This window comes from Amia ocellicauda, chromosome 14, assembly GCF_036373705.1.
Source record: "Amia ocellicauda isolate fAmiCal2 chromosome 14, fAmiCal2.hap1, whole genome shotgun sequence".
In the NCBI taxonomy this organism is placed as follows: domain Eukaryota; kingdom Metazoa; phylum Chordata; class Actinopteri; order Amiiformes; family Amiidae; genus Amia; species Amia ocellicauda.
This window is the reverse complement of record NC_089863.1, coordinates 25,136,707-25,161,228: the sequence shown is the minus strand read 5'-3', so window position 1 is coordinate 25,161,228 and position 24,522 is coordinate 25,136,707. Positions and strand designations below refer to the sequence as shown.

The 24,522-nt window shown below is 34.7% G+C and overlaps 9 non-coding genes across 9 annotated transcripts; 2 read left to right on the top strand and 7 right to left on the bottom strand.

Moving 5' to 3' along the window:
- Positions 1-917: 917 nt before the first annotated feature.
- Positions 918-990, bottom strand: trnar-ucg (transfer RNA arginine (anticodon UCG)). The gene has a single exon. It is a non-coding gene; the product is annotated as a tRNA-Arg (tRNA).
- Positions 991-4,410: 3,420 nt separating this feature from the next.
- On the bottom strand, positions 4,411-4,483 carry trnar-ucg (transfer RNA arginine (anticodon UCG)). Its single transcript has one exon. It is a non-coding gene; the product is annotated as a tRNA-Arg (tRNA).
- A 3,411-nt stretch (positions 4,484-7,894) lies between these two features.
- On the bottom strand, positions 7,895-7,967 carry trnar-ucg (transfer RNA arginine (anticodon UCG)). Its single transcript has one exon. It is a non-coding gene; the product is annotated as a tRNA-Arg (tRNA).
- A 321-nt stretch (positions 7,968-8,288) lies between these two features.
- trnaa-agc (transfer RNA alanine (anticodon AGC)) lies at positions 8,289-8,361 on the top strand. The gene has a single exon. It is a non-coding gene; the product is annotated as a tRNA-Ala (tRNA).
- Positions 8,362-11,303: 2,942 nt separating this feature from the next.
- On the bottom strand, positions 11,304-11,376 carry trnar-ucg (transfer RNA arginine (anticodon UCG)). The gene has a single exon. It is a non-coding gene; the product is annotated as a tRNA-Arg (tRNA).
- A 3,402-nt stretch (positions 11,377-14,778) lies between these two features.
- Positions 14,779-14,851, bottom strand: trnar-ucg (transfer RNA arginine (anticodon UCG)). Its single transcript has one exon. It is a non-coding gene; the product is annotated as a tRNA-Arg (tRNA).
- A 3,386-nt stretch (positions 14,852-18,237) lies between these two features.
- Positions 18,238-18,310, bottom strand: trnar-ucg (transfer RNA arginine (anticodon UCG)). Its single transcript has one exon. It is a non-coding gene; the product is annotated as a tRNA-Arg (tRNA).
- A 321-nt stretch (positions 18,311-18,631) lies between these two features.
- Positions 18,632-18,704, top strand: trnaa-agc (transfer RNA alanine (anticodon AGC)). The gene has a single exon. It is a non-coding gene; the product is annotated as a tRNA-Ala (tRNA).
- Positions 18,705-21,689: 2,985 nt separating this feature from the next.
- Positions 21,690-21,762, bottom strand: trnar-ucg (transfer RNA arginine (anticodon UCG)). The gene has a single exon. It is a non-coding gene; the product is annotated as a tRNA-Arg (tRNA).
- Between the last annotated feature and the right edge of the window lie 2,760 nt (positions 21,763-24,522).

The window sequence follows — 24,522 nt, the reverse complement described above, 5'->3', positions numbered from 1 at the left end:
TATTATAATTGAATACGGTTTTGTCAAATTCTAATTCAGAAGGGCTGTATTGGCATGGCGAGGTTATGCAAGTATTGCCAAAGCATTTACAGCAAAGGACTGAAGGTAACATAGATTAAGTACAAAACATAATACAGGATACTGATTGTACATTTAAAAGAATAAACATTAAAAGACAAAGAAAATCTATTTTAAAAGAAAAACATACCTACAATTAGATCCATGAATATTTGGACAGTGACACAATTGTCATCATTTTGGATCTGTACAACACCACAATGGATTTCAAAGGAAACAATCCAGATATTCTTTAAGTGTAGTCTTTCATCTTTAATTTGAGGGTACTAACATCCATTTCTATATGTGTCCCCCCAATTTTAGGTGCTCAAAAGTATTTGGACAAAGTAACATAATCCTGAATTAAATTGTTAGTTTCAATACTTGGTTGCAGATCCTTTGCAGTCAATGAATGTTGAAGTGTGGAACCCATAGCCATCACCAGATGCTGGGTTTAGTCCCTGGTGATGCTCTGCAAGGCCTTCAGCTGTCTTTAGTAGTGCCTCTTTGTTCTTGTGGCGTTTTGTCTTCAGTTTTGCCTTAGAAATCAAAACAAACCGGTCAGAGAGATAGCAAAAACATTGGCTGTGGAAAAATCTACTATTTGGCAACTTCTTCAAAAGAAATAACGCACTGGTGAGCTCAGGACACCAAAAGGCAACGGAAAACAACTGTGGCAGAAGACAGAAGGATTATTTCGCTGGTGAAGAATAACCCCTATACAGGGTGCAGGGCATCACCTGTTTGTGGTAGGGTTATCAAACATAGCACTGCTGTCTGCAACATTAGAACACCAAGTGGCCCTTCTAAACGTCTCCAGAAAGGAGAGAGACACAACTTCGTCATCGTAACATATAAGACGACCACGAAGGGACTCGAACCCTCAATCTTCTGATCCGAAGTCAGACGCCTTATCCATTAGGCCACGCAGTCGTCAACAAGGGAGAGCCCTGGCCCTTCATGTTTCAGAAAGGCGAATGCGCTACGCCGACCTCAATGAATCCTTAGTTATATACATATGTTCAAGAACATTTCTGTAGCTCATGTAAATCAAGTCACACGACAGGCCTTGAAGTTTTCTGTCAGTTTGAAAGTTTTGCTCCTGACAATCCTTTTTGTATTGTGGCATAGTGGCTGTCACAGTGGAAAGTAAGTTGTCCACAGTTGGATGCAAGCTTGCCTGAAGCACAGGAACGAACTTACTCTCGACGTTCCATGTAAAGACTGAAGAAGTGGGCTTTACATCTGAGGGCAGGGGAATTAGCTCAGGTGGTAGAGTGCTCGCTTAGCATGTGAGAGGTAGCGGGATTGATGCCCGCATTCTCCAGTCTCCAGGCATTTGTGTGACAGTCTCGGCAGTGCAGCTCACTTTTTTTGCTGTAGGCTGCAGACGCGGAGGCTCACGTCCAAGATCAACGCATTGTCAGCTTATCAGACACCTCCGTGAAGTTGATTCCTTATTCCTTATTTATTAAAAAAATGAGTAATGGTTACTAATTCCTTATTTCTTATTGCTTACGTTTCAAAAATTAAGTAATGCTTACGTGTTACTTATTTGTGATTTCTCAAAATAAGTAATGATTCAATATTTAATTTTTTTTCAAGATTTCTCAATAAATGAATTATGGATACATATTTCTTGTTAATGTTTACTTGTGTTTTATGTCTGATTGATGTCTTTTGATCAATAAGTAATGGTTTCTCATTCCTTATTTCCATTTTCTTTCAATAAGTAATGATTACAATTTTTTATATTTGTCCCTGTTTTACACGAAATAAGTAATAGACACTTATTCCTGGTTTCAGATTTTCAACAAAGAACATGTACATAGTTTATTATTTCTGAAACACGGTTTCCCAAAAAATAAGAAATGGTTACTTATTCCTTATTTCTGTTTCCCAATTTTCCAAATACAGTGATGGTTACTGATTGCTACGTTTTGTTGTTGGTTACTTTTTCAGTTTGCCTGTTTTCTTAATGAAATAAGTATTTTTTTCTGTTTCTAGACTCATGAAGAAACAAGCAATGGCTACTTATTCCTTGTTTGATTCCTGGAACTCAGAAAATAAGGAATGGTTACTTATTTCAGTTTTTAGTTCTCAGAAAACAAGGAATTGTTTCTTCTTTGTTTCCCGGTTGTCAAAACATAAGGAATGCTAACTTATTTCCATTTCCCTGTTGCTAATACATTTATAAGAAGCGTACGTTTCTACACATAAATGAAATACTCCTTCCTGAAGTTTGTGGAAATGTTATGGAAATGACGTTTATTTTTCACGGTTAGCAATAAAGCTACATGTAACATGATGTCTTCCATTAAGCTTTAGTAAAATCGCCAATTTGTTTGTAGTCTATTTACATGACATGCATGCTGTAGACTCATTCATTGACTTTCCACACGTGTTGACACTTTCTACTTCTGTACGACCTATTCTTGAACATGGAGGAGGATACAGAATTAGATACAAAATGGTCTCGTGGAAAAAAAAACACACCTAAGGAATTGCAAGAAGACTTTGCAATTCCAGGAGTAAAATAAAAACGACCGGATTACAACACAGCCAGTTCCTCTTACACTTCATGTAAGCATGTTATGCTTTATATAAAGATATGTTGTTTTTTGTTTTCAGTTTCAGATGAGTACCACGATGAATATTACGCTACTATTTGAAAATATATTAATTTTCCGTAAACAAATTATATATGGTGTTGAACCTATTTTTTACTTGGTGTACTACATTGATAAGCCATCTCATACCTGTCTGGTATAATAATAATACTCATCATCATAATAATAATCACAGTAATAATAATAATAATAATAATAATAATAATAATAATAATAATAATAATAATAATAATAATCATCATCATCATCATCATCATAATAATCACAGTAATAATAATAATAATAATAATAATAATAATAATAATAATAATAATAATACTAGACACCGGTATGATGTTTATGTCATTATTAGATAAGCTACAGTTTGTTAATTTATGTCTGTTTTAATTCATCATGCATGCTCACTGGCACATGTAGATACAGTACTGTAATTACTTACACACATTAGTTTATTTTCCTCCGCTTATTATTTGTTATCATTAGGCTTGATTATAACAATAATAATACTAGTATTTTTAATGTATGTAAAGGGCTGTACGTTTTATTTCACTTTTTCTTAATGACCAACTAGCCTGAAATTATTACATTGTCCCAATATGTACGGTGTGTTACGCAAATTATATTAGCATGGTCTCACTGGGTAATATGGAGCAAAACGCCCAATCTGGTAAAAGTGTGCTCTACACAGGATTTTGAACCAACAACCTTTCAGTTGTCAGTCCAGAATAATAATCAACACAGCTGCATCATAATCATAGTAACAGTAATGGTTTATTTTGTCATATATTTACATTGACAACAAATATTATTATAATTGAATACGGTTTTGTCAAATTCTAATTCAGAAGGGCTGTATTGGCATGGCGAGGTTATGCAAGTATTGCCAAAGCATTTACAGCAAAGGACTGAAGGTAACATAGATTAAGTACAAAACATAATACAGGATACTGATTGTACATTTAAAAGAATAAACATTAAAAGACAAAGAAAATCTATTTTAAAAGAAAAACATACCTACAATTAGATCCATGAATATTTGGACAGTGACACAATTGTCATCATTTTGGATCTGTACAACACCACAATGGATTTCAAAGGAAACAATCCAGATATTCTTTAAGTGTAGTCTTTCATCTTTAATTTGAGGGTACTAACATCCATTTCTATATGTGTCCCCCCAATTTTAGGTGCTCAAAAGTATTTGGACAAAGTAACATAATCCTGAATTAAATTGTTAGTTTCAATACTTGGTTGCAGATCCTTTGCAGTCAATGAATGTTGAAGTGTGGAACCCATAGCCATCACCAGATGCTGGGTTTAGTCCCTGGTGATGCTCTGCAAGGCCTTCAGCTGTCTTTAGTAGTGCCTCTTTGTTGTTGTGGCATTTTGTCTTCAGTTTTGCCTTAGAAATCAAAACAAACCGGTCAGAGACATAGCAAAAACATTGGCTGTGGAAAAATCTAGTATTTGGCAACTTCTTCAAAAGAAATAACGCACTGGTGAGCTCAGGACACCAAAAGGCAATGGAAAACAACTGTGGCAGAAGACAGAAGGATTATTTCGCTGGTGAAGAATAACCCCTATACAGGGTGCAGGGCATCACCTGTTTGTGGTAGGGTTATCAAACATAGCACTGCTGTCTGCAACATTAGAACACCAAGTGGCCCTTCTAAACGTCTCCAGAAAGGAGAGAGACACAACTTCGTCATCGTAACATATAAGACAACCACGAAGGGACTTGAACCCTCAATCTTCTGATTCGAAGTCAGACACCTTATCCATTAGGCCACGCAGTCGTCAACAAGGGAGAGCCCTGGCCCTTCATGTTTCAGAAAGGCGAATGCGCTACGCCGACCTCAATGAATCCTTAGTTATTTACATATGTTCAAGAACATTTCTGTAGCTCATGTAAATCAAGTCACACGACAGGCCTTGAAGTTTTCTGTCAGTTTGAAAGTTTTGCTCCTGACAATCCTTTTTGTATTGTGGCATAGTGGCTGTCACAGTGGAAAGTAAGTTGTCCACAGTTGGATGCAAGCTTGCCTGAAGCACAGGAACGAACTTACTCTCGACGTTCCATGTAAAGACTGAAGAAGTGGGCTTTACATCTGAGGGCAGGGGAATTAGCTCAGGTGGTAGAGTGCTTGCTTAGCATGTGAGAGGTAGCGGGATTGATGCCTGCATTCTCCAGTTTCCAGGCATTTGTGTGCCAGTCTCGGCAGTGCAGCTCACTTTTTTTGCTGTAGGCTGCAGACGCGGAGGCTCACGTCCAAGATCAACGCATTGTCAGCTTATCAGACACCTCCGTGAAGTTGATTCCTTATTCCTTATTTATTAAAAAAATGAGTAATGGTTACTAATTCCTTATTTCTTATTGCTTACGTTTCAAAAATTAAGTAATGCTTACGTGTTACTTATTTGTGATTTCTCAAAATAAGTAATGATTCAATATTTCATTTTTTTTCAAGATTTCTCAATAAATGAATTATGGATACATATTTCTTGTTAATGTTTACTTGTGTTTTATGTCTGATTGATGTCTTTTGATCAATAAGTAATGGTTTCTAATTCCTTATTTCCATTTTCTTTCAATAAGTAATGATTACAATTTTTTATATTTGTCCCTGTTTTACACGAAATAAGTAATAGACACTTATTCCTGGTTTCAGATTTTCAACAAAGAACATGTACATAGTTTATTATTTCTGAAACACGGTTTCCCAAAAAATAAGAAATGGATACTTATTCCTTATTTCTGTTTCCCAATTTTCCAAATACAGTGATGGTTACTGATTGCTACGTTTTGTTGTTGGTTACTTTTTCAGTTTGCCTGTTTTCTTAATGAAATAAGTATTTGTTTCTGTTTCTAGACTCATGAAGAAACAAGCAATGGTTACTTATTCCTTGTTTGATTCCTGGAACTCAAAAAATAAGGAATGGTTACTTATTTCAGTTTTTAGTTCTCAGAAAACAAGGAATTGTTTCTTCTTTGTTTCCCGGTTGTCAAAACATAAGGAATGCTAACTTATTTCCATTTCCCTGTTGCTAATACATTTATAAGAAGCGTACGTTTCTACACATAAATGAAATACTCCTTCCTGAAGTTTGTGGAAATGTTATGGAAATGACGTTTATTTTTCACGGTTAGCAATAAAGCTACATGTAACATGATGTCTTCCATTAAGCTTTAGTAAAATCGCCAATTTGTTTGTAGTCTATTTACATGACATGCATGCTGTAGACTCATTCATTGACTTTCCACACGTCTTGACACTTTCTACTTCTGTACGACCTATTCTTGAACATGGAGGAGGATACAGAATTAGTTACAAAATGGTCTCGTGGAAAAAAAAACACACCTAAGGAATTGCAAGAAGACTTTGCAATTCCAGGAGTAAAATAAAAACGACCGGATTACAACACAGCCAGTTCCTCTTACACTTCATGTAAGCATGTTATGCTTTATATAAAGATATGTTGTTTTTTGTTTTCAGTTTCAGATGAGTACCACGATGAATATTACGCTACTATTTGAAAATATATTAATTTTCCGTAAACAAATTATATATGGTGTTGAACCTATTTTTTACTTGGTGTACTACATTGATAAGCCATCTCATACCTGTCTGGTATAATAATAATACTCATCATCATAATAATAATCACAGTAATAATAATAATAATAATAATAATAATAATAATAATAATAATAATAATAATAATCATCATCATCATCATCATAATAATCACAGTAATAATAATAATAATAATAATAATAATAATAATAATAATAATAATAATACTAGACACCGGTATGATGTTTATGTCATTATTAGATAAGCTACAGTTTGTTAATTTATGTCTGTTTTAATTCATCATGCATGCTCACTGGCACATGTAGATACAGTACTGTAATTACTTACACACATTAGTTTATTTTCCTCCGCTTATTATTTGTTATCATTAGGCTTGATTATAACAATAATAATACTAGTATTTTTAATGTATGTAAAGGGCTGTACGTTTTATTTCACTTTTTCTTAATGACCAACTAGCCTGAAATTATTACATTGTCCCAATATGTACGGTGTGTTACGCAAATTATATTAGCATGGTCTCACTGGGTAATATGGAGCAAAACGCCCAATCTGGTAAAAGTGTGCTCTACACAGGATTTTGAACCAACAACCTTTCAGTTGTCAGTCCAGAATAATAATCAACACAGCTGCATCATAATCATAGTAACAGTAATGGTTTATTTTGTCATATATTTACATTGACAACAAATATTATTATAATTGAATACGGTTTTGTCAAATTCTAATTCAGAAGGGCTGTATTGGCATGGCGAGGTTATGCAAGTATTGCCAAAGCATTTACAGCAAAGGACTGAAGGTAACATAGATTAAGTACTAAACATAATACAGGATACTGATTGTACATTTAAAAGAATAAACATTAAAAGACAAAGAAAATCTATTTTAAAAGAAAAACATACCTACAATTAGATCCATGAATATTTGGACAGTGACACAATTGTCATCATTTTGGATCTGTACAACACCACAATGGATTTCAAACGAAACAATCCAGATATTCTTTAAGTGTAGTCTTTCATCTTTAATTTGAGGGTACTAACATCCATTTCTATATGTGTCCCCCCAATTTTAGGTGCTCAAAAGTATTTGGACAAAGTAACATAATCCTGAATTAAATTGTTAGTTTCAATACTTGGTTGCAGATCCTTTGCAGTCAATGAATGTTGAAGTGTGGAACCCATAGCCATCACCAGATGCTGGGTTTAGTCCCTGGTGATGCTCTGCAAGGCCTTCAGCTGTCTTTAGTAGTGCCTCTTTGTTCTTGTGGCGTTTTGTCTTCAGTTTTGCCTTAGAAATCAAAACAAACCGGTCAGAGAGATAGCAAAAACATTGGCTGTGGAAAAATCTACTATTTGGCAACTTCTTCAAAAGAAATAACACACTGGTGAGCTCAGGACACCAAAAGGCAACGGAAAACAACTGTGGCAGAAGACAGAAGGATTATTTCGCTGGTGAAGAATAACCCCTATACAGGGTGCAGGGCATCACCTGTTTGTGGTAGGGTTATAAAACATAGCACTGCTGTCTGCAACATTAGAACACCAAGTGGCCCTTCTAAACGTCTCCAGAAAGGAGAGAGACACAACTTCGTCATCGTAACATATAAGACGACCACGAAGGGACTCGAACCCTCAATCTTCTGATCCGAAGTCAGACGCCTTATCCATTAGGCCACGCAGTCATCAACAAGGGAGAGCCCTGGCCCTTCATGTTTCAGAAAGGCGAATGCGCTACGCCGACCTCAATGAATCCTTAGTTATATACATATGTTCAAGAACATTTCTGTAGCTCATGTAAATCAAGTCACTCGACAGGCCTTGAAGTTTTCTGTCAGTTTGAAAGTTTTGCTCCTGACAATCCTTTTTGTATTGTGGCATAGTGGCTGTCACAGTGGAAAGTAAGTTGTCCACAGTTGGATGCAAGCTTGCCTGAAGCACAGGAACGAACTTACTCTCGACGTTCCATGTAAAGACTGAAGAAGTGGGCTTTACATCTGAGGGCAGGGGAATTAGCTCAGGTGGTAGAGTGCTCGCTTAGCATGTGAGAGGTAGCGGGATTGATCCCCGCATTCTCCAGTCTCCAGGCATTTGTGTGACAGTCTCGGCAGTGCAGCTCACTTTTTTTGCTGTAGGCTGCAGACGCGGAGGCTCACGTCCAAGATCAACGCATTGTCAGCTTATCAGACACCTCCGTGAAGTTGATTCCTTATTCCTTATTTATTAACAAAATGAGTAATGGTTACTAATTCCTTATTTCTTATTGCTTACGTTTCAAAAATTAAGTAATGCTTACGTGTTACTTATTTGTGATTTCTCAAAATAAGTAATGATTCAATATTTCATTTTTTTTCAAGATTTCTCAATAAATGAATTATGGATACATATTTCTTGTTAATGTTTACTTGTGTTTTATGTCTGATTGATGTCTTTTGATCAATAAGTAATGGTTTCTCATTCCTTATTTCCATTTTCTTTCAATAAGTAATGATTACAATTTTTTATATTTGTCCCTGTTTTACACGAAATAAGTAATAGACACTTATTCCTGGTTTCAGATTTTCAACAAAGAACATGTACATAGTTTATTATTTCTGAAACACGGTTTCCCAAAAAATAAGAAATGGTTACTTATTCCTTATTTCTGTTTCCCAATTTTCCAAATACAGTGATGGTTACTGATTGCTACGTTTTGTTGTTGGTTACTTTTTCAGTTTGCCTGTTTTCTTAATGAAATAAGTATTTTTTTCTGTTTCTAGACTCAGGAAGAAACAAGCAATGGCTACTTATTCCTTGTTTGATTCCTGGAACTCAGAAAATAAGGAATGGTTACTTATTTCAGTTTTTAGTTCTCAGAGAACAAGGAATTGTTTCTTCTTTGTTTCCCGGTTGTCAAAACATAAGGAATGCTAACTTATTTCCATTTCCCTGTTGCTAATACATTTATAAGAAGCATACGTTTCTACACATAAATGAAATACTCCTTCCTGAAGTTTGTGGAAATGTTATGGAAATGACGTTTATTTTTCACGGTTAGCAATAAAGCTACATGTAACATGATGTCTTCCATTAAGCTTTAGTAAAATCGCCAATTTGTTTGTAGTCTATTTACATGACATGCATGCTGTAGACTCATTCATTGACTTTCCACACGTGTTGACACTTTCTACTTCTGTACGACCTATTCTTGAACATGGAGGAGGATACAGAATTAGTTACAAAATGGTCTCGTGGAAAAAAAAACACACCTAAGGAATTGCAAGAAGACTTTGCAATTCCAGGAGTAAAATAAAAACGACCGGATTACAACACAGCCAGTTCCTCTTACACTTCATGTAAGCATGTTATGCTTTATATAAAGATATGTTGTTTTTTGTTTTCAGTTTCAGATGAGTACCACGATGAATATTACGCTACTATTTGAAAATATATTAATTTTCCGTAAACAAATTATATATGGTGTTGAACCTTTTTTTTACTTGGTGTACTACATTGATAAGCCATCTCATACCTGTCTGGTATAATAATAATAATCATCATCATCATCATCATCATAATAATCACAGTAATAATAATAATAATAATAATAATAATAATAATAATAATAATAATAATACTAGACACCGGTATGATGTTTATGTCATTATTAGATAAGCTACAGTTTGTTAATTTATGTCTGTTTTAATTCATCATGCATGCTCACTGGCACATGTAGATACAGTACTGTAATTACTTACACACATTAGTTTATTTTCCTCCGCTTATTATTTGTTATCATTAGGCTTGATTATAACAATAATAATACTAGTATTTTTAATGTATGTAAAGGGCTGTACGTTTTATTTCACTTTTTCTTAATGACCAACTAGCCTGAAATTATTACATTGTCCCAATATGTACGGTGTGTTACGCAAATTATATTAGCATGGTCTCACTGGGTAATATGGAGCAAAACGCCCAATCTGGTAAAAGTGTGCTCTACACAGGATTTTGAACCAACAACCTTTCAGTTGTCAGTCCAGAATAATAATCAACACAGCTGCATCATAATCATAGTAACAGTAATGGTTTATTTTGTCATATATTTACATTGACAACAAATATTATTATAATTGAATACGGTTTTGTCAAATTCTAATTCAGAAGGGCTGTATTGGCATGGCGAGGTTATGCAAGTATTGCCAAAGCATTTACAGCAAAGGACTGAAGGTAACATAGATTAAGTACAAAACATAATACAGGATACTGATTGTACATTTAAAAGAATAAACATTAAAAGACAAAGAAAATCTATTTTAAAAGAAAAACATACCTACAATTAGATCCATGAATATTTGGACAGTGACACAATTGTCATCATTTTGGATCTGTACAACACCACAATGGATTTCAAACGAAACAATCCAGATATTCTTTAAGTGTAGTCTTTCATCTTTAATTTGAGGGTACTAACATCCATTTCTATATGTGTCCCCCCAATTTTAGGTGCTCAAAAGTATTTGGACAAAGTAACATAATCCTGAATTAAATTGTTAGTTTCAATACTTGGTTGCAGATCCTTTGCAGTCAATGAATGTTGAAGTGTGGAACCCATAGCCATCACCAGATGCTGGGTTTAGTCCCTGGTGATGCTCTGCAAGGCCTTCAGCTGTCTTTAGTAGTGCCTCTTTGTTCTTGTGGCGTTTTGTCTTCAGTTTTGCCTTAGAAATCAAAACAAACCGGTCAGAGAGATAGCAAAAACATTGGCTGTGGAAAAATCTACTATTTGGCAACTTCTTCAAAAGAAATAACGCACTGGTGAGCTCAGGACACCAAAAGGCAACGGAAAACAACTGTGGCAGAAGACAGAAGGATTATTTCGCTGGTGAAGAATAACCCCTATACAGGGTGCAGGGCATCACCTGTTTGTGGTAGGGTTATCAAACATAGCACTGCTGTCTGCAACATTAGAACACCAAGTGGCCCTTCTAAACGTCTCCAGAAAGGAGAGAGACACAACTTCGTCATCGTAACATATAAGACGACCACGAAGGGACTCGAACCCTCAATCTTCTGATCCGAAGTCAGACGCCTTATCCATTAGGCCACGCAGTCGTCAACAAGGGAGAGCCCTGGCCCTTCATGTTTCAGAAAGGCGAATGCGCTACGCCGACCTCAATGAATCCTTAGTTATATACATATGTTCAAGAACATTTCTGTAGCTCATGTAAATCAAGTCACACGACAGGCCTTGAAGTTTTCTGTCAGTTTGAAAGTTTTGCTCCTGACAATCCTTTTTGTATTGTGGCATAGTGGCTGTCACAGTGGAAAGTAAGTTGTCCACAGTTGGATGCAAGCTTGCCTGAAGCACAGGAACGAACTTACTCTCGACGTTCCATGTAAAGACTGAAGAAGTGGGCTTTACATCTGAGGGCAGGGGAATTAGCTCAGGTGGTAGAGTGCTCGCTTAGCATGTGAGAGGTAGCGGGATTGATGCCCGCATTCTCCAGTCTCCAGGCATTTGTGTGCCAGTCTCGGCAGTGCAGCTCACTTTTTTTGCTGTAGGCTGCAGACGCGGAGGCTCACGTCCAAGATCAACGCATTGTCAGCTTATCAGACACCTCCGTGAAGTTGATTCCTTATTCCTTATTTATTAAAAAAATGAGTAATGGTTACTAATTCCTTATTTCTTATTGCTTACGTTTCAAAAATTAAGTAATGCTTACGTGTTACTTATTTGTGATTTCTCAAAATAAGTAATGATTCAATATTTCATTTTTTTTCAAGATTTCTCAATAAATGAATTATGGATACATATTTCTTGTTAATGTTTACTTGTGTTTTATGTCTGATTGATGTCTTTTGATCAATAAGTAATGGTTTCTCATTCCTTATTTCCATTTTCTTTCAATAAGTAATGATTACAATTTTTTATATTTGTCCCTGTTTTACACGAAATAAGTAATAGACACTTATTCCTGGTTTCAGATTTTCAACAAAGAACATGTACATAGTTTATTATTTCTGAAACACGGTTTCCCAAAAAATAAGAAATGGTTACTTATTCCTTATTTCTGTTTCCCAATTTTCCAAATACAGTGATGGTTACTGATTGCTACGTTTTGTTGTTGGTTACTTTTTCAGTTTGCCTGTTTTCTTAATGAAATAAGTATTTTTTTCTGTTTCTAGACTCATGAAGAAACAAGCAATGGCTACTTATTCCTTGTTTGATTCCTGGAACTCAGAAAATAAGGAATGGTTACTTATTTCAGTTATTAGTTCTCAGAAAACAAGGAATTGTTTCTTCTTTGTTTCCCGGTTGTCAAAACATAAGGAATGCTAACTTATTTCCATTTCCCTGTTGCTAATACATTTATAAGAAGCGTACGTTTCTACACATAAATGAAATACTCCTTCCTGAAGTTTGTGGAAATGTTATGGAAATGACGTTTATTTTTCACGGTTAGCAATAAAGCTACATGTAACATGATGTCTTCCATTAAGCTTTAGTAAAATCGCCAATTTGTTTGTAGTCTATTTACATGACATGCATGCTGTAGACTCATTCATTGACTTTCCACACGTGTTGACACTTTCTACTTCTGTACGACCTATTCTTGAACATGGAGGAGGATACAGAATTAGATACAAAATGGTCTCGTGGAAAAAAAAACACACCTAAGGAATTGCAAGAAGACTTTGCAATTCCAGGAGTAAAATAAAAACGACCGGATTACAACACAGCCAGTTCCTCTTACACTTCATGTAAGCATGTTATGCTTTATATAAAGATATGTTGTTTTTTGTTTTCAGTTTCAGATGAGTACCACGATGAATATTACGCTACTATTTGAAAATATATTAATTTTCCGTAAACAAATTATATATGGTGTTGAACCTTTTTTTTACTTGGTGTACTACATTGATAAGCCATCTCATACCTGTCTGGTATAATAATAATACTCATCATCATAATAATAATCACAGTAGTAATAATAATAATAATAATAATAATAATAATAATAATAATAATAATAATAATAATAATCATCATCATAATAATCACAGTAATAATAATAATAATAATAATAATAATAATAATAATAATAATACTAGACACCGGTATGATGTTTATGTCATTATTAGATAAGCTACAGTTTGTTAATTTATGTCTGTTTTAATTCATCATGCATGCTCACTGGCACATGTAGATACAGTACTGTAATTACTTACACACATTAGTTTATTTTCCTCCGCTTATTATTTGTTATCATTAGGCTTGATTATAACAATAATAATACTAGTATTTTTAATGTATGTAAAGGGCTGTACGTTTTATTTCACTTTTTCTTAATGACCAACTAGCCTGAAATTATTACATTGTCCCAATATGTACGGTGTGTTACGCAAATTATATTAGCATGGTCTCACTGGGTAATATGGAGCAAAACGCCCAATCTGGTAAAAGTGTGCTCTACACAGGATTTTGAACCAACAACCTTTCAGTTGTCAGTCCAGAATAATAATCAACACAGCTGCATCATAATCATAGTAACAGTAATGGTTTATTTTGTCATATATTTACATTGACAACAAATATTATTATAATTGAATACGGTTTTGTGAAATTCTAATTCAGAAGGGCTGTATTGGCATGGCGAGGTTATGCAAGTATTGCCAAAGCATTTACAGCAAAGGACTGAAGGTAACATAGATTAAGTACAAAACATAATACAGGATACTGATTGTACATTTAAAAGAATAAACATTAAAAGACAAAGAAAATCTATTTTAAAAGAAAAACATACCTACAATTAGATCCATGAATATTTGGACAGTGACACAATTGTCATCATTTTGGATCTGTACAACACCACAATGGATTTCAAAGGAAACAATCCAGATATTCTTTAAGTGTAGTCTTTCATCTTTAATTTGAGGGTACTAACATCCATTTCTATATGTGTCCCCCCAATTTTAGGTGCTCAAAAGTATTTGGACAAAGTAACATAATCCTGAATTAAATTGTTAGTTTCAATACTTGGTTGCAGATCCTTTGCAGTCAATGAATGTTGAAGTGTGGAACCCATAGCCATCACCAGATGCTGGGTTTAGTCCCTGGTGATGCTCTGCAAGGCCTTCAGCTGTCTTTAGTAGTGCCTCTTTGTTCTTGTGGCGTTTTGTCTTCAGTTTTGCCTTAGAAATCAAAACAAACCGGTCAGAGAGATAGCAAAAACATTAGCTGTGGAAAAATCTACTATTTGGCAACTTCTTCAAAAGAAATAACGCACTGGTGAGCTCAGGACACCAAAAGGCAACGGAAAACAACTGTGGCAGAAGACAGAAGGATTATTTCGCTGGTGAAGAATAACCCCTATACAGGGTGCAGGGCATCACCTGTTTGTGGTAGGGTTATCAAACATAGCACTGCTATCTGCAACATTAGAACACCAAGTGGCCCTTCTAAACGTCTCCAGAAAGGAGAGAGACACAACTTCGTCATCGTAACATATAATAAGACCACGAAGGGACTCGAACCCTCAATCTTCTGATCCGAAGTCAGACGCCTTATCCATTAGGCCACGCAGTCGTCAACAAGGGAGAGCCCTGGCCCTTCATGTTTCAGAAAGGCGAATGCGCTACGCCGACCTCAATGAATCCTTAGTTATATACATATGTTCAAGAACATTTCTGTAGCTCATGTAAATCAAGTCACACGACAGGCCTTGAAGTTTTCTGTCAGTTTGAAAGTTTTGCTCCTGACAATCCTTTTTGTATTGTGGCATAGTGGCTGTCACAGTGGAAAGTAAGTTGTCCACAGTTGGATGCAAGCTTGCCTGAAGCACAGGAACGAACTTACTCTCGACGTTCCATGTAAAGACTGAAGAAGTGGGCTTTACATCTGAGGGCAGGGGAATTAGCTCAGGTGGTAGAGTGCTCGCTTAGCATGTGAGAGGTAGCGGGAATGATGCCCGCATTCTCCAGTCTCCAGGCATTTGTGTGCCAGTCTCGGCAGTGCAGCTCACTTTTTTTGCTGTAGGCTGCAGACGCGGAGGCTCACGTCCAAGATCAACGCATTGTCAGCTTATCAGACACCTCCGTGAAGTTGATTCCTTATTCCTTATTTATTAAAAAAATGAGTAATGGTTACTAATTCCTTATTTCTTATTGCTTACGTTTCAAAAATTAAGTAATGCTTACGTGTTACTTATTTGTGATTTCTCAAAATAAGTAATGATTCAATATTTCATTTTTTTTCAAGATTTCTCAATAAATGAATTATGGATACATATTTCTTGTTAATGTTTACTTGTGTTTTATGTCTGATTGATGTCTTTTGATCAATAAGTAATGGTTTCTCATTCCTTATTTCCATTTTCTTTCAATAAGTAATGATTACAATTTTTTATATTTGTCCCTGTTTTACACGAAATAAGTAATAGACACTTATTCCTGGTTTCAGATTTTCAACAAAGAACATGTACATAGTTTATTATTTCTGAAACACGGTTTCCCAAAAAATAAGAAATGGTTACTTATTCCTTATTTCTGTTTCCCAATTTTCCAAATACAGTGATGGTTACTGATTGCTACGTTTTGTTGTTGGTTACTTTTTCAGTTTGCCTGTTTTCTTAATGAAATAAGTATTTTTTTCTGTTTCTAGACTCATGAAGAAACAAGCAATGGTTACTTATTCCTTGTTTGATTCCTGGAACTCAGAAAATAAGGAATGGTTACTTATTTCAGTTTTTAGTTCTCAGAAAACAAGGAATTGTTTCTTCTTTGTTTCCCGGTTGTCAAAACATAAGGAATGCTAACTTATTTCCATTTCCCTGTTGCTAATACATTTATAAGAAGCGTACGTTTCTACACATAAATGAAATACTCCTTCCTGAAGTTTGTGGAAATGTTATGGAAATGACGTTTATTTTTCACGGTTAGCAATAAAGCTACATGTAACATGATGTCTTCCATTAAGCTTTAGTAAAATCGCCAATTTGTTTGTAGTCTATTTAAATGACATGCATGCTGTAGACTCATTCATTGACTTTCCACTCGTGTTGACACTTTCTACTTCTGTACGACCTATTCTTGAACATGGAGGAGGATACAGAATTAGTTACAAAATGGTCTCGTGGAAAAAAAAACACACCTAAGGAATTGCAAGAAGACTTTGCAATTCCAGGAGTAAAATAAAAACGACCGGATTACAACACAGCCAGTTCCTCTTACACTTCATGTAAGCATGTTATGCTTTATATAAAGATATGTTGTTTTTTGTTTTCAGTTTCAGATGAGTACCACGATGAATATTACGCTACTATTTGAAAATATATTAATTTTCCGTAAACAAATTATATATGGTGTTGAACCTATTTTTTACTTGGTGTACTACATTGATAAGCCATCTCATACCTGTCTGGTATAATAATAATACTCATCATCATAATAATAATCACAGTAATAATAATAATAATAATAATAATAATAATAATAATAATAATAATAATAATCATCATCATAATAATCACAGTAATAATAATAATAATAATAATAATAATAATAATAATAATAATACTAGACACCGGTATGATGTTTATGTCATTATTAGATAAGCTACAGTTTGTTAATTTATGTCTGTTTTAATTCATCATGCATGCTCACTGGCACATGTAGATACAGTACTGTAATTACTTACACACATTAGTTTATTTTCCTCCGCTTATTATTTGTTATCATTAGGCTTGATTATAACAATAATAATACTAGTATTTTTAATGTATGTAAAGGGCTGTACGTTTTATTTCACTTTTTCTTAATGACCAACTAGCCTGAAATTATTACATTGTCCCAATATGTACGGTGTGTTACGCAAATTATATTAGCATGGTCTCACTGGGTAATATGGAGCAAAACGCCCAATCTGGTAAAAGTGTGCTCTACACAGGATTTTGAACCAACAACCTTTCAGTTGTCAGTCCAGAATAATAATCAACACAGCTGCATCATAATCATAGTAACAGTAATGGTTTATTTTGTCATATATTTACATTGACAACAAATATTATTATAATTGAATACTGTTTTGTGAAATTCTAATTCAGAAGGGCTGTATTGGCATGGCGAGGTTATGCAAGTATTGCCAAAGCATTTACAGCAAAGGACTGAAGGTAACATAGATTAAGTACAAAACATAATACAGGATACTGATTGTACATTTAAAAGAATAAACATTAAAAGACAAAGAAAATCTATTTTAAAAGAAAAACATACCTACAATTAGATCCATGAATATTTGGACAGTGACACAATTGTCATCATTTTGGATCTGTACAACACCACAATGGATTTCAAAGGAAACAATCCAGATATTCTTTAAGTGTAGTCTTTCATCTTTAATTTGAGGGTACTAACATCCATTTCTATATGTGTCCCCCCAATTTTAGGTGCTCAAAAGTATTTGGACAAAGTAACATAATCCTGAATTAAATTGTTAGTTTCAATACTTGGTTGCAGATCCTTTGCAGTCAATGAATGTTGAAGTGTGGAACCCATAGCCATCACCAGATGCTGGGTTTAGTCCCTGGTGATGCTCTGCAAGGCCTTCAGCTGTCTTTAGTAGTGCCTCTTTGTTCTTGTGGCGTTTTGTCTTCAGTTTTGCCTTAGAAATCAAAACAAACCGGTCAGAGAGATAGCAAAAACATTGGCTGTGGAAAAATCTACTATTTGGCAACTTCTTCAAAAGAAATAACGCACTGGTGAGCTCAGGACACCAAATGGCAACGGAAAACAACTGTGGCAGAAGGATTATTTCGCTGGTGAAGAATAACCCCTATACAGGGTGCAGGGCATCACCTGTTTGTGGAATTGTTATCAAACATAGCACTGCTATCTGCAACATTAGAACACCAAGTGGCCCTTCTAAACGTCTCCAGAAAGAAGAGAGACACAACTTCGTCATCGTAACATATAAGACGACCACGAAGGGACTCGAACCCTCAATCTTCTGATCCGAAGTCAGACGCCTTATCCATTAGGCCACGCAGTCGTCAACAAGGGAGAGCCCTGGCCCTTCATGTTTCAGAAAGGCGAATGCACTACGCCGACCTCAATGAATCCTTAGTTATATACATATGTTCAAGAACATTTCTGTAGCTCATGTAAATCAAGTCACACGACAGGCCTTGAAGTTTTCTGTCAGTTTGAAAGTTTTGCTCCTGACAATCCTTTTTGTATTGTGGCATAGTGGCTGTCACAGTGGAAAGTAAGTTGTCCACAGTTGGATGCAAGCTTGCCTGAAGCACAGGAACGAACTTACTCTCGACGTTCCATGTAAAGACTGAAGAAGTGGGCTTTACATCTGAGGGCAGGGGAATTAGCTCAGGTGGTAGAGTGCTCGCTTAGCATGTGAGAGGTAGCGGGATTGATCCCCGCATTCTCCAGTCTCCAGGCATTTGTGTGCCAGTCTCGGCAGTGCAGCTCACTTTTTTTGCTGTAGGCTGCAGACGCGGAGGCTCACGTCCAAGATCAACGCATTGTCAGCTTATCAGACACCTCCGTGAAGTTGATTCCTTATTCCTTATTTATTAAAAAAATGAGTAATGGTTACTAATTCCTTATTTCTTATTGCTTACGTTTCAAAAATTAAGTAATGCTTACGTGTTACTTATTTGTGATTTCTCAAAATAAGTAATGATTCAATATTTCATTTTTTTTTCAAGATTTCTCAATAAATGAATTATGGATACATATTTCTTGTTAATGTTTACTTGTGTTTTATGTATGATTGATGTCTTTTGATCAAATAGTAATGGTTTCTCATTCCTTATTTCCATTTTCTTTCAATAAGTAATGATTACAATTTTTTATATTTGTCCCTGTTTTACACGAAATAAGTAATAGACACTTATTCCTGGTTTCAGATTTTCAACAAAGAACATGTACATAGTTTATTATTTCTGAAACACGGTTTCCCAAAAAATAAGAAATGGTTACTTATTCCTTATTTCTGTTTCCCAATTTTCCAAATACAGTGATGGTTACTGATTGCTACGTTTTGTTGTTGGTTACTTTTTCAGTTTGCCTGTTTTCTTAATGAAATAAGTATTTTTTTCTGTTTCTAGACTCATGAAGAAACAAGCAATGGTTACTTATTCCTTGTTTGATTCCTGGAACTCAGAAAATAAGGAATGGTTACTTATTTCAGTTTTTAGTTCTCAGAAAACAAGGAATTGTTTCTTCTTTGTTTCCCGGTTGTCAAAACATAAGGAATGCTAACTTATTTCCATTTCCCTGTTGCTAATACATTTATAAGAAGCGTACGTTTCTACACATAAATGAAATACTCCTTCCTGAAGTTTGTGGAAATGTTATGGAAATGACGTTTATTTTTCACGGTTAGCAATAAAGCTACATGTAACATGATGTCTTCCATTAAGCTTTAGTAAAATCGCCAATTTGTTTGTAGTCTATTTAAATGACATGCATGCTGTAGACTCATTCATTGACTTTCCACTCGTGTTGACACTTTCTACTTCTGTACGACCTATTCTTGAACATGGAGGAGGATACAGAATTAGTTACAAAATGGTCTCGTGGAAAAAAAAACACACCTAAGGAATTGCAAGAAGACTTTGCAATTCCAGGAGTAAAATAAAAACGACCGGATTACAACACAGCCAGTTCCTCTTACACTTCATGTAAGCATGTTATGCTTTATATAAAGATATGTTGTTTTTTGTTTTCAGTTTCAGATGAGTACCACGATGAATATTACGCTACTATTTGAAAATATATTAATTTTCCGTAAACAAATTATATATGGTGTTGAACCTATTTTTTACTTGGTGTACTACATTGATAAGCCATCTCATACCTGTCTGGTATAATAATAATACTCATCATCATAATAATAATCACAGTAATAATAATAATAATAATAATAATAATAATCATCATCATCATCATAATAATCACAGTAATAATAATAATAATAATAATAATAATAATAATAATAATAATACTAGACACCGGTATGATGTTTATGTCATTATTAGATAAGCTACAGTTTGTTAATTTATGTCTGTTTTAATTCATCATGCATGCTCACTGGCACATGTAGATACAGTACTGTAATTACTTACACACATTAGTTTATTTTCCTCCGCTTATTATTTGTTATCATTAGGCTTGATTATAACAATAATAATACTAGTATTTTTAATGTATGTAAAGGGCTGTACGTTTTATTTCACTTTTTCTTAATGACCAACTAGCCTGAAATTATTACATTGTCCCAATATGTACGGTGTGTTACGCAAATTATATTAGCATGGTCTCACTGGGTAATATGGAGCAAAACGCCCAATCTGGTAAAAGTGTGCTCTACACAGGATTTTGAACCAACAACCTTTCAGTTGTCAGTCCAGAATAATAATCAACACAGCTGCATCATAATCATAGTAACAGTAATGGTTTATTTTGTCATATATTTACATTGACAACAAATATTATTATAATTGAATACGGTTTTGTCAAATTCTAATTCAGAAGGGCTGTATTGGCATGGCGAGGTTATGCAAGTATTGCCAAAGCATTTACAGCAAAGGACTGAAGGTAACATAGATTAAGTACAAAACATAATACAGGATACTGATTGTACATTTAAAAGAATAAACATTAAAAGACAAAGAAAATCTATTTTAAAAGAAAAACATACCTACAATTAGATCCATGAATATTTGGACAGTGACACAATTGTCATCATTTTGGATCTGTACAACACCACAATGGATTTCAAAGGAAACAATCCAGATATTCTTTAAGTGTAGTCTTTCATCTTTAATTTGAGGGTACTAACATCCATTTCTATATGTGTCCCCCCAATTTTAGGTGCTCAAAAGTATTTGGACAAAGTAACATAATCCTGAATTAAATTGTTAGTTTCAATACTTGGTTGCAGATCCTTTGCAGTCAATGAATGTTGAAGTGTGGAACCCATAGCCATCACCAGATGCTGGGTTTAGTCCCTGGTGTTGCTCTGCAAGGCCTTCAGCTGTCTTTAGTAGTGCCTCTTTGTTCTTGTGGCGTTTTGTCTTCAGTTTTGCCTTAGAAATCAAAACAAACCGGTCAGAGACATAGCAAAAACATTGGCTGTGGAAAAATCTACTATTTGGCAACTTCTTCAAAAGAAATAACGCACTGGTGAGCTCAGGACACCAAAAGGCAACGGAAAACAACTGTGGCAGAAGACAGAAGGATTATTTCGCTGGTGAAGAATAACCCCTATACAGGGTGCAGGGCATCACCTGTTTGTGGTAGGGTTATCAAACATAGCACTGCTGTCTGCAACATTAGAACACCAAGTGGCCCTTCTAAACGTCTCCAGAAAGGAGAGAGACACAACTTCGTCATCGTAACATATAAGACAACCACGAAGGGACTTGAACCCTCAATCTTCTGATCCGAAGTCAGACACCTTATCCATTAGGCCACGCAGTCGTCAACAAGGGAGAGCCCTGGCCCTTCATGTTTCAGAAAGGCAAATGCGCTACGCCGACCTCAATGAATCCTTAGTTATTTACATATGTTCAAGAACATTTCTGTAGCTCATGTAAATCAAGTCACACGACAGGCCTTGAAGTTTTCTGTCAGTTTGAAAGTTTTGCTCCTGACAATCCTTTTTGTATTGTGGCATAGTGGCTGTCACAGTGGAAAGTAAGTTGTCCACAGTTGGATGCAAGCTTGCCTGAAGCACAGGAACGAACTTACTCTCGACGTTCCATGTAAAGACTGAAGAAGTGGGCTTTACATCTGAGGGCAGGGGAATTAGCTCAGGTGGTAGAGTGCTTGCTTAGCATGTGAGAGGTAGCGGGATTGATGCCTGCATTCTCCAGTTTCCAGGCATTTGTGTGCCAGTCTCGGCAGTGCAGCTCACTTTTTTTGCTGTAGGCTGCAGACGCGGAGGCTCACGTCCAAGATCAACGCATTGTCAGCTTATCAGACACCTCCGTGAAGTTGATTCCTTATTCCTTATTTATTAAAAAAATGAGTAATGGTTACTAATTCCTTATTTCTTATTGCTTACGTTTCAAAAATTAAGTAATGCTTACGTGTTACTTATTTGTGATTTCTCAAAATAAGTAATGATTCAATATTTCATTTTTTTTCAAGATTTCTCAATAAATGAATTATGGATACATATTTCTTGTTAATGTTTACTTGTGTTTTATGTCTGATTGATGTCTTTTGATCAATAAGTAATGGTTTCTAATTCCTTATTTCCATTTGCTTTCAATAAGTAATGATTACAATTTTTTATATTTGTCCCTGTTTTACACGAAATAAGTAATAGACACTTATTCCTGGTTTCAGATTTTCAACAAAGAACATGTACATAGTTTATTATTTCTGAAACACGGTTTCCCAAAAAATAAGAAATGGATACTTATTCCTTATTTCTGTTTCCCAATTTTCCAAATACAGTGATGGTTACTGATTGCTACGTTTTGTTGTTGGTTACTTTTTCAGTTTGCCTGTTTTCTTAATGAAAATAGTATTTGTTTCTGTTTCTAGACTCATGAAGAAACAAGCAATGGTTACTTATTCCTTGTTTGATTCCTGGAACTCAGAAAATAAGGAATGGTTACTTATTTCAGTTTTTAGTTCTCAGAAAACAAGGAATTGTTTCTTCTTTGTTTCCCGGTTGTCAAAACATAAGGAATGCTAACTTATTTCCATTTCCCTGTTGCTAATACATTTATAAGAAGCGTACGTTTCTACACATAAATGAAATACTCCTTCCTGAAGTTTGTGGAAATGTTATGGAAATGACGTTTATTTTTCACGGTTAGCAATAAAGCTACATGTAACATGATGTCTTCCATTAAGCTTTAGTAAAATCGCCAATTTGTTTGTAGTCTATTTACATGACATGCATGCTGTAGACTCATTCATTGACTTTCCACACGTCTTGACACTTTCTACTTCTGTACGACCTATTCTTGAACATGGAGGAGGATACAGAATTAGTTACAAAATGGTCTCGTGGAAAAAAAAACACACCTAAGGAATTGCAAGAAGACTTTGCAATTCCAGGAGTAAAATAAAAACGACCGGATTACAACACAGCCAGTTCCTCTTACACTTCATGTAAGCATGTTATGCTTTATATAAAGATATGTTGTTTTTTGTTTTCAGTTTCAGATGAGTACCACGATGAATATTACGCTACTATTTGAAAATATATTAATTTTCCGTAAACAAATTATATATGGTGTTGAACCTATTTTTTACTTGGTGTACTACATTGATAAGCCATCTCATACCTGTCTGGTATAATAATAATACTCATCATCATAATAATAATCACAGTAATAATAATAATAATAATAATAATAATAATAATAATAATAATAATAATAATAATAATAATAATAATAATCATCATCATCATCATCATAATAATCACAGTAATAATAATAATAATAATAATAATAATAATAATAATAATAATAATACTAGACACCGGTATGATGTTTATGTCATTATTAGATAAGCTACAGTTTGTTAATTTATGTCTGTTTTAATTCATCATGCATGCTCACTGGCACATGTAGATACAGTACTGTAATTACTTACACACATTAGTTTATTTTCCTCCGCTTATTATTTGTTATCATTAGGCTTGATTATAACAATAATAATACTAGTATTTTTAATGTATGTAAAGGGCTGTACGTTTTATTTCACTTTTTCTTAATGACCAACTAGCCTGAAATTATTACATTGTCCCAATATGTACGGTGTGTTACGCAAATTATATTAGCATGGTCTCACTGGGTAATATGGAGCAAAACGCCCAATCTGGTAAAAGTGTGCTCTACACAGGATTTTGAACCAACAACCTTTCAGTTGTCAGTCCAGAATAATAATCAACACAGCTGCATCATAATCATAGTAACAGTAATGGTTTATTTTGTCATATATTTACATTGACAACAAATATTATTATAATTGAATACGGTTTTGTCAAATTCTAATTCAGAAGGGCTGTATTGGCATGGCGAGGTTATGCAAGTATTGCCAAAGCATTTACAGCAAAGGACTGAAGGTAACATAGATTAAGTACAAAACATAATACAGGATACTGATTGTACATTTAAAAGAATAAACATTAAAAGACAAAGAAAATCTATTTTAAAAGAAAAACATACCTACAATTAGATCCATGAATATTTGGACAGTGACACAATTGTCATC